This window comes from Pezoporus wallicus, unplaced genomic scaffold (genome assembly GCF_028554395.1).
Source record: "Pezoporus wallicus isolate ANWC-B61680 ecotype Strahan unplaced genomic scaffold, APGP_CSIRO_Pwel_v1 contig_5261, whole genome shotgun sequence".
NCBI lineage: Eukaryota > Metazoa > Chordata > Aves > Psittaciformes > Psittacidae > Pezoporus > Pezoporus wallicus.
In genome coordinates this window covers 7,698,127-7,715,971 of record NW_026642423.1, presented here as the reverse complement: position 1 = coordinate 7,715,971, position 17,845 = coordinate 7,698,127, and the positions used below count along the sequence as shown (strand labels likewise).

The 17,845-nt window shown below is 40.3% G+C and overlaps 1 protein-coding gene across 12 annotated transcripts in view; it reads right to left on the bottom strand.

Annotated features, from left to right (window-relative positions):
- Nucleotides 1–17,845, bottom strand: part of KALRN (kalirin RhoGEF kinase) — a 514,059-nt gene that overhangs the window by 119,321 nt on the left and 376,893 nt on the right. The window lies entirely within an intron of this gene.

Below are 17,845 nucleotides of genomic sequence, written 5' to 3'. Positions count from 1 at the left end.
ATGAAAAGTCCCTCCCCAGCATCCCTATAGGCCCCCTTCAGATACTGGAAGGCTGCTATGAGGTCTCCACGCAGCCTTCTCTTCTCCAGGCTGAACAGCCCCAAGTTCCTCAGCCTGTCTTCATATGGGAGGTGCTCCAGTCCCCTGATCATCCTCGTGGCCCTCCTCTGGACTTGTTCCAACAGTTCCATGTCCTTTTTATGTTGAGGACACCAGAACTGCACACAATACTCCAGGTGAGGTCTCACAAGAGCAGAGTAGAGGGGCAGGATCACCTCCTTCGACCTGCTGGTCACGCTCCTTTTGATGCAGCCCAGGATACGGTTGGCTTTCTGGGCTGCAAGCCCACACTGAAGCTGGCCCATGTTCAGTTTCTCATCAACCAACACCCCCAAGTCCTTCTCCACAGGGCTGCTCTGAATCTCTTCTCTGCCCAACCTGTAGCTGTGCCTGGGATTGCTCCGACCCAGGTGTAGGACCTTGCACTTGTCATGGTTAAACTTCATGAGGTTGGCATCAGCCCACCTCACAAGTGTGTCAAGGTCCCTCTGGATGGCATTCCTTCCCTCCAGTGTATTAACTGAACCACACAGCTTGGTGTTATCGGCAAACTTGCTGAGGGCGCACTCAATCCCACTGTCCATGTCAGTGACAAAAATGTCGAACAAGACCGGTCCCCAACACCGATCCCTGAGGGACACCACTCGTTACTGGTCTCCAGCCGGACATTGATAATACATGAATATTGGAGATCAGGTAAGGAAATTATCACCCAGTTAGGAGTTTGTTTCCATACACTTATTCACCCAAGAACACACTTCAGAAGAAGCTGGAGAGCAGTGTACAGAAGATGAGTTATTCTAAGGATCAGCTGACTTTAAATGGCAGAACCTCTTCATGCAATTAACACTCTTCAATGGAAATAGGTATGACAGAAGGAAAGAAATGTTCTAAAAACATGATTCTTCTTTGCTTGACTAAAGGTCAGTGTTGGCTCAAAGCCAGTATCAGTCTCACAAGACTCTCCAGTTTCAAGCACAAAGGTTCAAAACAATAATCTGGTTGAGAGGGGAGACAAATTCAGATCCCACTAATGTCAGTCCCCACACACATAAAAGAGCAGGGTTTGGCCTGGATACATAACTGGTTTCCAAAAGTGGAGGCAGGAACACACACGTGTGATGAGCAGCTCAGACATGCACTTTTACACAACGCTTTTACGTGAGTGAGTTCTGTATTTGCCATATTGCAGTCAATGAGAAGAAACATTTATTTTTCTGCACCAAAAAGACAATCATGATCAGTCACGTAATGGAAACAACTGGTGGAATAATCACCTGAACATTACAACAGCTCATAATGCTGTCTCTAAGCTGGCAATGCAGAAACGTAATTGGGCATACTGACCATAACCTAGCAAACAAAACAAAACTTTCAAATCTGACTGACTTCAAAGGATGAAAAATATATGCCCAGCAGAGACCTTACTTACACTGTGCTGAATCAAGGCCACCATTTCCTCTCTGCATGTGAAACAGTTTGGTCACCTACCCTATGTGGTGAGTAGAGGATGTGCAATTCAAGCTCCACATTCAGTTGCTGCTTCCAGTGATGACTTCTCTCCTGCTCAGTCACCACAGCCCCTGTAACGTGCCACTGGTCTCTGCAGAAGGAATGGCTGCAGCTGGATAATCTAACACTCCTACCCTTTTGGGGTCCAGCAACTTAAAAGGAATGTGGAATGCTCACAAGGCATTTAATCCTGAAATCCATCTTGCTGTAAGAGTTAATAGTCAGATGCTACGTATAGCAGTCCAAGCGTTGCACCATAAATAAGAAAGCATTTAAATGAAAGAGTTTGCAGCAAATGTTCAAATCCAGTACCACGATTCACTTCATTAAAAACAAATCAATGTATTAATCTCTACTGCTGTATTTTTTAGACATGAAAAAGAGATTCTGTGAGCTTCTGAGCACCGCAAGCTGCTTCCGCATTTTGAAAAGAAAGAAGAAATAACATTAAGTCAGCTTTTTAAAGGCTTCTCCTTCCTTTGTATGTTCTCATTCTTACATACATGTCACTTATAACCTGGTGTTCAGCCCCCAAGACGTTTTTTTCCCCCAGCTCAAAAATGCTTTCAGGAACAAGATTCTTACTATACTTAGAGACTTCCGGTTAAATGTAAAGTGTCAAACCAAGACTTGCACAGAACTTTTTAAAAAACATAAAGTACCTGGAAAAAAGAAAAAGTAGGACATGCCAGTGATTCTCCCTCAGACCCCATGGTGGAGTGATGGCGGCCAATAACCTCTACAAACCTGATGGCTGAAGTGATTTGCCCTTCATACAGGTAAATGCAGGTAAGAGCACAGCTTCAGCTCTGTCTTAAGCATAACGCAAGGAATTTCACATGAAATTCTATCTCGGTGAAAAACTTCAATGTGGATTTAAACAAAAAAAGCAACTGTCTGATTCACTTTTCACTGCCCTTCCTCCAACAGAGTAAAATAGGAAATCTATTTCTAATTTTTGCTGTATGGGTCACATGTGGTGTCAATGGCATGGGATACCAAGGCTGTCATCAGTTGCTTAGGATTCAAGGAGAACACCCTTCTCCTAGCTTGTAAACCTTGCTGTTAGCTGCTTCCGTAGCTGCTCGGGCCCAGTTACAGGAAGTTGAATCACTCCTTATCACTCCTTAGTAAAGTTAGGCTTTAAACTAAATTTATCTTATTTGCTGAGTTGAAATTCCAGCCTAGAATGACTAGGATCTTGGGAAAATAAGCACTTGGATCCAGAAATAATTTCATGGCTTATCTTTAGCTTTTAATGGATCCTAAGTACACAGACCCTAACAATCCTTGTGCAGATAATTTGGTTCCAAATGGGGCAAATATCTATTCCTTCCTGAAATGAGCCAAATTTCTCTCTCAAAACAGAAACGCAAAACCTAACTAGAACTTGAATGAAGAAAACGGGCCAATTCAGACTTGTCTTCCCTGCCTTCAGACCAAGCTTAAGGGCAGGGAAGACAAGATGCCTACAAATGACATTTTGAATTGTACCACCATAAAGATGTCAGGAAAATCTCTGACCAAGTACTGCCCATTGATCTCCCATAAGAATGGGTGCCCATGAAGTGGGACTGAAACAGAACTTTTCTTTATGCTGGGGCAGCAGCATGAGCTCTGGCAAACCACATCACTGCACTGTGACCTGGTTTTCTCAGCCATAAAATGACTCTGACTGCTTTGCAGTAGACTGAGATCTATGAATATATTTGAAAGTGTAAGATAGGCATGCATGCAATTGAAGTCAGTTGCCGTTTAGCAGCTTGCCTGCATATGTATCAAAACAGGACTTACCAGCAAAATAGAACAAAGCGCAAGTGAGACCTCTTCTGTTAGTGATGATAATGTGGAAAACGTAGCAATGCTTCTGAAAAGGTAGAAATTCTTCCTAATTCTGCCATCATTCAGGACTAATTTAAAACTCACTAAACTGCTAATAACTGCCATGACTGTATTTAATTTTCCTCAATCATATATATGCTGTCTTGGGACACTCAAAATCTCTCATTTATTGTCCCCCATCAAGAGTTTAACTTAAGGATTTAAAATAACTTTTCTTTGCTAGATTTACTTTTTCCTCTGCAGCACAAAGAGATCGAGCAAGAGAGACCAAATCTGTTGTGATTAAAAAGAAGAGCTAGAAAAGTGTTCTAGCTCTTGCAATGGTATTTTATATTGTTTCCCATGAGGGGAATTATCTCCATTAATGGTGACTGCAAATCCCTGTGTAATGGGACATTAGCTTCCCTTATGCTTGCTACTGAAATGAAATAAGACAACTGAAATATTAGACAGCTGCTTTATAAAGCACTTATCCTATTAAGCCACTTGGCTGTAGTCTTTAGATAGGGATGGGATGCCCAGAGGAATTCTTTGGGGAATTTATCAGTTCTAACATTAAGAAATGCAACGGAAAGCTCTCGTTTATTGGGATCAATTTTAGCAGTACTGTATTACTCCTATCAACAAAAATACCAGGTTCACGGATGCAAGTGGCAACCATTCAGATCTGCACCCTGGGAGGCACATCCTGGTTCTCCTGAAATGCAGCAGTGCTGGTCTTTCACAGCAACCAAGGACTGGGAGTCAGCAGATGGAAAGTAAGTTGTATATTTGCTTAGAAGACATCTGTTTTAGCCCAGCTCATACTGAACTATTTTTATTCATTTCTGTTCCCCCTTGCAGGGAGAGTGTTTTGTTCAAAGGCTGGAGGCAAATCTTGCTACTGCTGAAACAAAACTCTGAGCAGACAATGGATTCCTGAAGGGCTGGATGTGGTGTGGAGCTACGAGACGCTCGGTGACAGATATTCACCTAGCACACAGTAAGATGGTTTCCTTGACCTCAGGAAACAAAACTGACTTACATTTCGTCCTGTTTTTCCATTTCTTCAAGTGACTAATCTTTTCTGCCTTGCACCTCTGACCCCTAGCAGCTGTCTAACCCAGTGCAATAGCTCTTTTCCTCCCCTTTCTCCCTCTTTGCAGTACCTCATAACTAATTGCATTTCAGCTTCAACAACATTATCTTTTACGTGTTAATGAGCAGCCAAGTGCTCATAAATAACACATAGGCATCACACAAGAAGGTCATAAAGGAGCAACTCGATAAGCTTGGGAAAGGGCTGATTTTTAAAGTCCTTTCTCAGTCCTCAAATTTCTCTCCGAGCAAGCTTGAAGGGCAGAGGTTTCATAGAGGCAAAGGGTACCAAAGGGGGGGGCAGCAGAACTTCAGGGTTGGAAGAGAGTTTCTGGAAAGTAACTGCATGTAGCACTGAGACCAGAACCTCTGACAGAATGTGAAACCACTGAGATTTCAAAAGGCAACCCCTAAAAAACAACCCCTGAAGACTTGGTTTACACCTCTGTTAAATTTCAGATGCAGATGGAGGGGGAATGCAGCTGCAGTCTGTTGAGCCAGGGCAACAAAACTCAGAAGGTGATTCATGACCCGCAGCCCTCAGACCCTAAGATGTACCCTGAAGTCAGCAGCTGTTTAAGCCAGTACAAAGCTGGGGAAAGGTTGTGAACCTGTCTTGGTCTGCTGCTGGGGTCACATGGGGACAGCAGAGACGGGGTGTTGTCACCCTTTCAACTGCCCCAGACACATTGGCAGGCTGCACAGTGGAAGTGGATGCTTCATGATGCTCACTGCCTAGCTGTGAAGGCAAAGACCAGCCTGCTGAATGCCCCTTTTCACATCTTCTATGTAGCAACAGATACAGAATGAGGTCTTTTACATTTCTAAGGAGAATCAGTTAAATTCAAATGAAAAAACAGCTCTTGCTGCATTATCTGTAGCAAGCCAGAAAGCTGAAGTTTCTTTGTGTGTTTTTCAATTTACTTTCTTCTCTCTATATAAATGTCACGCTTCTAACTGATGGTTTAAAAACGCCATCTCCAATTTTAAAGGAACATCACATGCTTTGGTTAAGGAAAGTGTTCCTTTCCCTGGTAGACCTCCTGCCATCCTTTTCTACTGACTCCTCAAGATCATGCTGTAAATATCAACACTGGGAAACTTTTAGAAGTAATACATCCATCAAGGCCTGAGACCTGTGGGGCACAGCTGGTGCCCACCCTCAATTCTTCCTGCAGTCTCTGCAAGCTGAGAAGGCTCAGCACCTCTAGAGATGGTGCCCTAAAGACACGACAACAAACCCACTGCCTCCTGTGAAAATAAATAACCACAAGCCGACACAGAGCTCTTCTCCACGAGAGTGGAAAATAAGCATGTGTGGTCCAGCCATATTCTTTCAATAATTGTTTATTTGCAAGTACGGTCAGGAAGTGATGCTGTAGTGTCAGGAAAATGAACCCAGGGAGAAAAGGGGTTGTGGAGTTGCGCCATATGTTTCACACCCCTCTGTTTCTCGCCCACACACATTTAAGGAGGGTGAGTTTGATTTTGATTGTTGATGGATTTTGAATTAATTCAAGTTCCAAACAGAAAAATAAAGTTGGTCTGGACAGAAGCAGCACTGTGGTTCTGGAAACCGAGGCTTGCGGGAAGCTTTGGATGTCTCTCAGCTGTAAGTTGCCAGTAGAAAGGCATGCATGTGGTTTACAAGGTGGGGAGAATGCTGACTTCAAGGCAGGGAAGTGCCTCCTGGGGCATCCTGGAGCAACCATACTTGGCTCCAGAATAAATACTGCCTCAGATCACTGAAAAGACTGTATGTGGATTAGCAGAAGCAACCAAAATAGCCCTTCCCATAACTTAAAGCCTTTACTTCCCTACTAAACCTAAGGGTGAGAAGAGGTAACCCTTACTGGGATCTAACGGGAAAGAATACAAAATGATACACTGCATCCTTCTATTGCCTCCCATTCCAGTATCTATGCTCTTGTGATGCTCTGTGGTCCTCCATGCTCACAGCTGTACTTGACCAGGCAACGCACAAGACTGAAGTAGATGTGGACTTGCTCAGAGAGTTAAGATCACTTAATTCACTGTCGATCTGCTCCCTATTGCCCATAATCAGGCATTGCACTTTTTATGAGGCCACGTCTTAAAGGCCTCTTTCACATGAGAATGTGTGAATGAGTATTATATAAGTTTTGTATATTTATACACAAAGGTTTGGATGGAGAAACAGTTACCAGCAGACAGGAAGCTGAAGGGAAGAAAAGTATGATCTGAGACTGTAGGTGGTGAAATTTTCCCAAGAACTGATCAGCTCCAGAGACAAGCAATCTTGCTTAATTCCCAGGAACTGACAAATACAGCACACCAAGAGTCAGCCAGATCCGGACAAGGCCACCAGTACACACTAGCATCAACAACTCGTTGTCTAACTCAAACTAGACCCAAGAACGCAGTGACTGCTGCACGCAAATATACATATACACATGATTAAAGAAAGAACCCTTCAACAGAATTTCTGAATCTACCTAAGAGCTACTGCACACCAGTACAACTCTCCACTTCTGAATTAAAGGTGTTCTTATAAATACTGTTTGTGATATGTATTTTTCTGACTTGATCCCCTTTATGAAGAAAAAAGGCATTTGAAACTGTTTCCCTTTGACCCCTTCCTTCACACAAATATCAAACCTCTTGATATCAAACCTCTTTGCTTGAACTTGGATGATCTCCAATGTCCTCTTTTGTCCTTGATCAATGAACTTAACGGTGCTGCTCAAAGACCCATTCTTAACACTAATTTCTGATCTCACTTGAACCTTTCTTCATTTCTAGACAATTATTGTGTGTTATCCCTATTTGCCCTTTCTAGCTGGAACCATGCCGTTCTAAGGTTTTCTAAGTTTCTTGAACAAACCTGGCACTTTTCAGCTAATAAACGCTAACCACACAAAACTGATGAATTCTAAAAGGAAAAAAAAATCTATGCCAACAAGAAAACATATTGTTCCTCCAGAGGGATATATTTAATATTGTACAGCCAAATCAAACAAACATGCTGTAATCACCAGAACGAAACCTCAGAAACAGCTCAAAACAATAGCAGAGAATAAATAAATATGAACTCAAGTTCTTTGAAGAACAAGAGGAGAATGGTCAAGTTTAGGTGAGGAACAGCTTCTTGCTTAATGACAACATGGAAGGAAGAACTTGAGAGGAAATAATAAGAAAAAATATACTCTTCTTTAAAACAAGTTCTGAATCCTGCTTGCTCCTTTCTAAGCTTAGCGCTTCAGATGATTTAGTGCCTGGCCCAAAGAATGCTAAAAAGGCAACCTCAGAATACTGACGGACACTTCCTGTTCTATTTATGTCCTCATTTTTGTGGGGGAACATATAATATATCCACTTTTAATTAACCCTTCTGTCCCGTCCATGAACAGAAAAAATTGAAAAACAGTCTGATGTTGAGCCAGAAGTATCTATTTCATGTCTTGAGCAGTCTTGTTTACAAAGCGGGTCTCAAACCCTTCAGACCACAGGACTTGGCAGGGTACTCTGGCAGTGTACTCTCATCAGATGTTGCAAAGCAAACAAGTCTGAGGGCAGCCTGAGGAATCACCTCACTTGTATCATAGCCCAGGACTGTCATTCTATGCTGTGCAGTAAGTGCAAGAACAGAAGCGAAAAGGAGCTGTTCATGAGAAGAAAGAATAGGAATTAGTGAATAATTTATACATCACTGAATGCTAATTTTGATAAGCACTACTGAGGAAATGGCCTTTAATGGCTTCCAATGTAGCTGGCTCTCTCATTTTCCTCATACTAGGAGGAAAAAGGAATTCAGCCACTTCAACTCTTAATATATGTATATTTGTTTAACCATTACAGATGGAATCCTGCTGGAAAAAAATACTATTTTTGACTAACATGAATCAATTTTAAATGTTTCCCACTCAGGCAAAGATCAGTTCAGGTTTAGAAGCTCCTCTGCCATCTGAAGTCCAACTCAGTTTCTGATGTAACATAAATGGCAATAAATCTTTAACATCTGATTCTTTGAAAATCATAGCACATTTATAAAAGTCAAGCAACAGCTGGTCTCTCTTGGGAGCTGAAAAACAGAACATCCTTTAATTCTTCTGTGCAAATCAGTAATTTATTTGAACCCTTCTATTTTAAAATCAGTCGGGTTGGTGATGTCTTTGAAAGAAAGATAGGGATTTTACTGCACTTCCTTCCTTCTTATTCTGCTTTGATTGCATCAAACTGATTCACTTAGACATCCCCATAACTTAAACATTCTCTTTCTTCACAGCAGGCATCAGAACATCTTTTTTTGTTGTTTGTTTGGTAATACAGATTTACTGATACTGAGCAGGATTGATTTCCTGTCATTTAACACTATCGTGAAGCCCACAGTAGAGTTTCACTAATATTTACAATTCTGCACCTTTTTGCTGTACGCTTTAAAATTCCAGCCACCCCATGTAAGCAGGATCACATGTTCTTCAGAAACGTCTTGTGATTGAGAGATACCACGTTTGCATTGAATTTGGGATACTCATATCAACTAAGACAACCCCTAGCTGCATGCCTTGAACCTGTACAGAGATTGTGTCCAACAGCACCTTAGTACAAAATCTGATTTTCACACTGCTTGCAGGAACAGAAAGGAGATATTGACTGGGCTGCCAGTCATATATCATTATATATAAATACCCTCACATGAATGTGTTGGCCCTTCTACAATGTTCCTAGGAGAGTTTCAGCCTGAAAAAGTTCCATACACTTGTTTTATCATAGAGAGACTTGACTTATACTTTCAAATGTTACTGATTTACTTTTTTTTCACCAAAAGACACATAAGATTGAACTGATATAAGACTGAAAGTATAATGAACACTGATCCTTATTTCCTAATTGAAAAAAGAAAATCTATTAAAAAAAAAATGTTCTTCATGAAATGGACAGCAATAGAAATGGAAATTAACAAAAGAATGCACTTCATAAAGTGGACCATAATTCTCTTTCCCCAGGACTGCACTTTTGGGGATTTTTAGTTGGATCTGTTTTCAGCTTCTGATCACCCAGGTGAATCTAGATTCATATCTGCAGTTAATTATAGCTGCAAATAAAAAACTGGGAGATGTGCTAAGGAAATACCTGCTGCTTCTGTACTGGTCTGGAAATAAACCTGTGATTGCTGACCAGTTACCCCTCACAGACGCTCACAGGAATGGCTTTTCTTTTGGGAACAGAATTGTGTTCGAGCAGTCCAAGAGCAGAGGTCCCACTGAAGTTCCAAACTGCTTTCAGAATTCCCAGCTGAGGTATTTAAGATGCATGGCAAATTTCATGGTGTCTGATGTAATTTTCCAAGAATATTACCCCCTGATCAATATGATTTCTACATCCATGGACGTTACAGTTGTTCCGTGTTTCCAGATAGTCATTTATTTTCATCCATGAAATGAAACTACAGGCTGCTCCACAGTCAGCAAACCCTGTAGGCAGGAACTCCCCACAGGCAGCATGGTTTTGGTGTTTGTTTGTGTTGGTTTTTATTTTCCTCTTTCAGAGTAAATTAGGGAAATTTGAAACAATTAAAACTTTTTTCATATCATATGATTAGAAATCTGACACTGTTCATATTACTTTAAATGTCCTTTGAGGTGAAAAAGAAAGAACATCTTGCAAATCTTGTACTACCGTCTTTGTTTTGGCTTTGCTGTATTTTCACAGTGAGTAAGCCAGGTTATGGAAAACACTCAAATCGCCTGGAAATTTCTTGCTAAAATTCAAAACCAGATAAAGAAAGGGAGTTTTTGGTGAGATTCAACCATTGTCATCATCTCTTAGGTAGCTGTGGGAGAAGTTGTCCAGCCATGCAGTACAGTAAGAAATAGATAAGGCTCCACTACATGGTTAGGACTTTAGAGAAAGTTCCCTAAGCAATTACTACAAAGTTTGCAAGTGCTTCCAACAAATGTCATGTTTTAAAAGCAGCTGCTCCTGTTTTGTTTTTCAAAAGAACACATACACCTTTTCTGAGAAAGCTCTTTGAAATGAGACAGCCTGTCTTCAGCAGTATCTCCAACCCACAGCTGCAACAAATGCTTGCTGGCAACAAAAGAAAGCAAATGTCCCTACTCTCAGCAGCACTTGCACCCTTGACAGGTCACTTCTCAGAGGTAAACTGTTTGATCATCTATTCGTTACATTTAGAAATGGGTCCTGGAAAAGACAGAGAACATGTAATTGAAGACAGGATTAAACCTGGCTGAAAACCAAGGCTGGTAATAATTAGCTTTTCCCTCATTTTGAAATCTGGTTACAATCCAGTGAAGTCCAAAGTCCATTTTTTTAAAGTTCTCAGAGAGAAAAAGAGCCAAAGGCCCCAGAATTGTTCTGGGAGGTTGATGTTGTACGCAGTGCCAGTATTAATACCTGTGCTGAGGAGCTGGAGATCATGTGTAACGTGCATTATACATGCAAAAAGAGAGCTGCTGACTGACTCCACTTGTAGATGACAGGTGGGTAAGTTCCTGTAAAGCTACAAGTCACAGTGACAGTGTACAGAAAAGAAAAAAAAAGGCAATGTAAGACCTATCGTCCAAGTCCCTGAAACAAGAGATTAAGTTAGGCCAAGGCAGAGCATAGGCTTATCACTGACTCTTTGAGCTAGTGACACTTTAAACTATTTGGATCACCTCTGGGGTTCAGTTTTCTGTGGGTGTCTATGCAACTTTGCACAGTGAGTGAAACAAGGTATGTATAGCACATCAGTCCTGGGGGGACCTCATTTGGAAGTCTCAGTGTGATACCATTCATTCCAGAAGCATCAAGATACTTTTTTAAAAGACTGAAATATCTCAAATGGAGACAGCCCTGCAACTCAAAAGCTGGAACATTTCATGATGCTGGCAGTGCTGCATTCCTTATAAGAAATACAGGAAGCAAAGGGAAATACTCAGGAAAGAGAGGGCACAACAACAACAAAAAAACCAAAATCCGTAGTAATATTACTGAGCTTGAATGATTAGAAAGGCAGCTTTACTTCTAAGAAGCATTGCCAGCAGAGATAAAGCAGTTTTATCAGCTCTGTCATTCAAAGACCTCTGTTTCAGGGAACCATTCACAGAAAAAAGATACACATATATTTGTATATTTTAACCAGGGAAGAGCTGAACTTGCAGGGGTCCTAGCCAAGATTCAGAGCAAGAATAGAGAGGTCTCTCAAAGCCTAAGGAAATTTTGAGAAACTAAGATTAGAGAGAGAGATGTCAGCTCCTGGCTGAACAACTGATTTCCTTGATAAACCAAGCATTTTGCTACTACATAACAGTATCTCAAAAAGAGTTAACAACCTGTGTGAGCACTCAAGAAGGCTAATTAAAGTGACAAAATGTTTTATGTCAGGTTTTCTTTTGATAGATATCATGTTCTCCCTTTTCTACAGGTGAGGGCAGTAAGAACTCAGTATGACAACTGCACTAATGCTAGGCAGTGTCCAAGTAATAGAAATATATCCTCTGGAGTCATAATTCACTCCTCTTTAGCATATTTTTACAAGAAAAAAAAAATCATTTAACAGTCAGCAACCATTTTCTATTTTATAAATTTAATTTTACTTGTGGTACTATAATTCATCATCAGTTACTATAAGGGAGCAGCACTCTAGACAGTACACTACTGAATTCTGGCACATTGCTTGCCTGACACACGATCAGTGCAGAATAACCACAGCAATACTTACGTAAATGAGACCAAGTCAATCCCTTCCTTTGCCCTTCAGAAACTCATGGTGGTTAAATATAATCTAATTTATTGAGAGTAAAATATACAGGTTTGAGGAAGAAATATCTTCTAGTCAAGGCACCTCATCTGACAGACAATTAACTGTATGTGTATCATCTTTCACAGGGCTCCAGGAAACAGGAAGATTTCTAAAGAAATACTCCAGATTCTGTATTTAAGTGACTACCTGCTTTACCACCCGCTCCACAGTTCCATCATCATGCTCTCCTTTAGTTCTACCATAGTCAACATTTATGTCATACCTTTACAAATTTTTTCACATCAGCTACAATCTATAGCTGCCATTAACAGAGTTATTTCCCACTGATGTGTTTTCTGTTCAGTTCAGTCCCACTGCTCAAGTACTGCATAGACTTCACACCATAGTGATACATGTTTTGACCACACAACCACTGCTGGGGCTCAACAGCTCTTGTCCCTCAAAATTCCTCTACTGCTGCAGTAGAAATGTGTCTCTTGTGTATGACGCAACACACTGTCAAAGATGGGCAGAACTCAGACCATGAGATGCACACACTGTGCCACATTAATGACAGAGGGATAGGGGGTTTGGATCACTAACTGTGTAAATACTTCATAAGAGCCTAGAGATTATTTTAGAAAGCCTACTATCAGTGGTCCAAAGGAAAAAAAAAAAATGTTTCAGGAAAATAAAGCATATAACTGAAAGCTACCAAATACTTTAGTAACACTGAAGAGAGACGAAAGCATTTGAGAGGGACAGATACCTGCTCTATAGTTTAGTTCTGCTTGGTATATGATTTCCCTTGCTGAGAAACTAAGTAGAAATTAAGCTGTCAGCTCAGTCAGCAAGAGTGCTCTTGTTAACAAAATTAACGCATACATTTGCCTTATGGTATTGTTTTATTTTCTCTATGCCTCTAGTTCCCTCTCTGAAAAGGGAGATACCTCACTGTTCTATATCTAACTATTCTTTGATTCTATGATTCTATATTGACATCAAAATTTTACATTTTTTTTCCTTATGTTGATTTTCTTATTTCAAGGGTATTTTCATTGAACGATTATTATTATTTCTTTATTTTATATCAAATGTTCTCATTTCTTTAACTGAGCTTTTCCAAGTCATTCCACCTTTGAGAGAAGCCTTAGGCTTGTTGCTGATTCCAGGCCGGTCTGAGAACACAGAAGAGCGTTATTAGTAGCAGAACCAGAGAAATCTCTGGTGAGATCAGCTTTATGATCCAGGCAGACCTCATGGGCAGTTCTGGTAGTGGCAAGGTTAATAGCAGCAGTGCTAGTGTGTTCCAAGGGGCTAGTTCCCCTTTCAAGTGGCTAGGCAGCTGAGCTTGCATGTAAATACAAATTTGCAAATAGAATTGCCTGTGCCTTCATGTCAATATAAACCACATGGGAACCCACCTCTTACTTGCAGGATTCATGTGTTGTTAAGGGGAGAGCAGGGTACGCACTGTGCTGGGCTGTTAGGTCAGCTTCATGCTAGAGTGAGGGAGGAGACTTCCCTCAGTAACATTTAGGGAATGATGCCAGCCCTCAGCAACCAGGAGCTCTGTACTTGCTGTAGTCAGCCATCCAACTCCCACTGCTGGAAGCAAGTGGCTCAACTCCAGCTGTTGGGATCAACAGTTTCAGAGAAGGAAGTAATTATAAACTTCCTGCTCACCTTAACGTACTCCATTTCTTTGTAATCTGCCTTTCTTTGTAATCTGTCCAGTCAGAGTGGGATCTTTGGCTTTTCAATTTTGGTTTTAGGCACTTAAATTTCAGTAATTAATCTCCAGATTAATTTATGTTGTGAAGCAATGACCGACCACTTTGAACTGTATATGCTGATAGTGGCAACTAATAAACACAGTAATTTTCCTTATGTCCTCCTTGTGAGGTATGTAAGAGAACAAGTTCCTTTACTACTGAATTAGTGGGCATTTCCATTTGGTGATTTTGGTTATTTAAATCGGCACATGTGAACACTAGACAATAGTTCATAGAAATATGACCTATTTAGAAAAACATTTAGCATGTTGGAGCACAACTTTCTGGAGTTCAAACTCAAAATGATTAGTAGTCACTAGGTAAAAAGTGGGGCGTAAAAAGCAGGGGATCAAGGCACATTTCATATCTGCGTTACTTGGAGAAGATACTTCCAAAGAACTGAGAATACTTCCTAAGAAAGAATCTGAAGCAGTACTTCCTGCTTCAGATCCTATTTTCTGCTTCAGTAACAATATCATAATAATTCACTTTGATTAGAAGCCTTTCATGAAAAGAGAATTTACCCCTGACTTGTCCCAACAAGCCCTAATTCTAAAATTTCCCTTCTAATACCAATTACCTTCAATTAGAAAAATAATTATTTTCAGATTTTATACGATACCACCTATACGGAAAAGGTCAAGATCTCGATCTCATGACTTCAGAAAGATGAGCTGAGCTCAGTATCTAATGGAAAAAATAAAATTATACCATGTATATTTATTTTTAGAGAGTAAAAACTTTTCAGTTCACATTTCAGAGCTTTTTTCCTCATCCAAAACAACAGGAGGAAATGAGAACTGCTCTCCTCAGCATTCTGCAAAAGCCAACAAAATAACAGCCATTAGAAGATGGACCAGTATCGCCAGAAACAGCTGTTTTGCAAGCCAAAAGATCAATGGGCTTAACAAATGAGAATGCCCTGCATGCTGGCATTTTCTTTATGCAATTCCCCACTGCTTTGAATTCAAATATAAAGACTGAAATCCTGTCTGTGGTGAACTGAATAGCACAAGGATTTGTCCCTAAGGAGAGGTTTTTAGATAGCATGCTGAAGAGGGCTTACTGTACAGAACAAAAGCTGTATAGTTTGCCTTTTGGAGAAGGATGAAGAAATTTTGCATAGTAGGCTACCTAGGACCTGACTTGGATGTTCAATGGGAATTACATTTACTGTAATTGCATTCATTATCTATTGATTCTTCAGCACTGAGTTCAGTTCATGAACCCACTTTTCCCCCCTCTATATAATACCAAAAGACAATCCAAATAATCCTTTTTCTGTTTATGAAATCTTTTAGATTACAGCTTGCATATGAAAAAGCCATACATTGCAAATGGAAAAAGAACCATTTTGTATGTTCTCTTTGTCTTTCTTTTTACAAAGGAGCAGATCTACAGACCTTGCTCAAAGTCTGCATTTCTACTATATATTATTTAATGAAAATGAGATTTTTGAGCCCAGGGATAATTGCTTTATGTATTTTTGAGAGAGAAAAAGCCAAGAAAATTTAAGATGTTAAGGGCTAAGACTGAGTTTAAGAAGCTACTTAAACAGGTATTTAATGTAAAAGGCAGGAGTAATCCTCTCTCTTTTTTCTCTCTCTCTCTTTTTTTTTTCTTCCTTAACATATTTGGACCTTTTTTTTCTTTTTTCCAATCTGAAGAGTCTCATACAATCACCTGAACATGGTCTGCAGCCAGGGCAGCCTGAATATTTAAAGACTTAGAAACACCTCTGAGTCAGGCGTATAATTCAGAATATTTTCAAAGCAGAGCCTGCTACCATAAAGATTGCAGTGAATTTCCTTCAATATATAAAAATGGCTCTGAATTTGGGTCTGTACCCTGTGTTGGGACAACACAGGATAATGCTCTAATTAATGTACAAATACATTTGCAAGAGTTCCTTCCTCTCCCCCATATTCCTAATCCAAACAAACAAAAATAAAGACAAGTGTGATGTGCCATCAGATGCAATTTGTGATGGTATCCAATATGTGAGTGGCAGACTGGAACTAGGAATCAGCTCTTCCGCCCCCATCAAGTGCTCTATCCTCTGCACCAAATGATCCCTCGAATGATAAATGCTATGGCTAGGTTCAGCTGTCTTGAGAGAAAGCAAAATCATTGGTGCATTTACAGTAATGTTATCCCATTCCCACCTAACAACAAAACCCTTCTGTTTTTTTAGAAGTTTCAAATGCAAAGGTAAAGCTTTGCTCTAGGGCTACAACATGATGAAAGAGGAGACAGAAATCACAACTTGGAACCCAGAAGGAGATGGCTCACAAATAGGTCGAAAGAAATACATATGACTTGAGGCACAAGGAATGTTATTAAGCAGCAGTGCTATCTGAAGCTGTGAATTTTAGAGAGGTTGTGGTCTGCTTTGTCTAAAATGTTGTTTGGCATTCTTGTCTGAAGATTCAGCTATTGTGTTAGGTAATCCTTGAGTGTAATAGCAAGATTTAGGGAAAGGACAAAGTATGTTAACTAAATCTTTGAATTCTTTTGCCTTCAGAGAGTAGTATCAACCCTTAAATATTATTTGAGAATTGCTTCTGGTACTGACAAAGGTGGTCACAGTTCAGGATTAATCTGCTGCTATCCTGGCACACTGCCAGCACTTCAAAGCTATTTGGGTGTGTCTCTAAATGAAGCTGTTGTGAGCAGCAGGAGTTTTTAAAAGCAGGAGCTCTTTCTCCTGGCTTCCGTGGATGGAGATCTTGCTGGGCACACACAGAGGCTACAACTTCAAAAAAAATCAGTGCCTGATTCTGAACTCCTGGGAATAACTGCTGACTACGCTGGAGTTAAATAAGCAGGGGAACCACTGTTTGCTGAATACCTGTCAGCGCTGTTATCAGTACCATGTGAGTTAACTATAGCACGTAGCTTACTGTGTTTACCAAGCACTACCAACTCAGCCAAGAAACCTTAACTAGAGAGCATGATCTGGTACAGTCTTCCAGTGCCAGTCAGTAACTCAGTACCAGTCTATGTGAGAAGGTAAATCTTCCCAGTCCAACAAGATTCACTCAGACCATCCTAGAAGATAAGCTCAACGCATTGAAACTGTTCAGCAAGAACTTGCTCTCTATCCAGTGATGATAGTTGCTCAGATTTCACAAAGCACATGCAAGTATATTTAAACTTAGCTGTACACTGGAATTTGTTTCTATTCATTAAATGTATATAAGGACAAAAGAACACACAGATAGCCTTAAATCAGCAAGTGAACCCCCCCACCTAAAAAGTAAAAAACATAACAGAGTCCTAGAACTAATCTGGCTTTTCCCCAGTGGCAAGATTTTTTTCCCTGTATGATCTGATGCTTAATTTATCTCACACACATTCAGTATTAAGTTCAAACAAGGTTTTGCATAGAAATTCCTATAACCTTTTCAGGTTTTGCATCCTTAAACCAACTGTTGCTATGATGGGCCGTTTTTCAGATTAGACACAGTTTCCTATGCTGTTGGCACTATATACCTTATATGCAGCTACAGCATGCAATATGGAGCATCTTACCTATACCTTGCCTGTCTAGCATAATTCATGCAACTGAGTCCATGAGCTTGGAGCAAACAAGCAAAGCTTATGCAAATACTTAAAATAAAGCATGAGCTCAAGTACTCTACTAAGTCAGGGACTTTTTCAGGAATGATAAATGTGAAAAACAAGGAAAAGGAAGCAACTCCTTGTGGATTGAAGACATAAGAAAACACTTCTTGAACTTCAGGCAAAGTATTTGCATACGTTACAGTGGCCTTTGGATTGTGAAGATTAATACTTTTCTAATGCACATTAGTGGTCATAAAGGAAATGCATAGGAACATGTCTTTAAGAT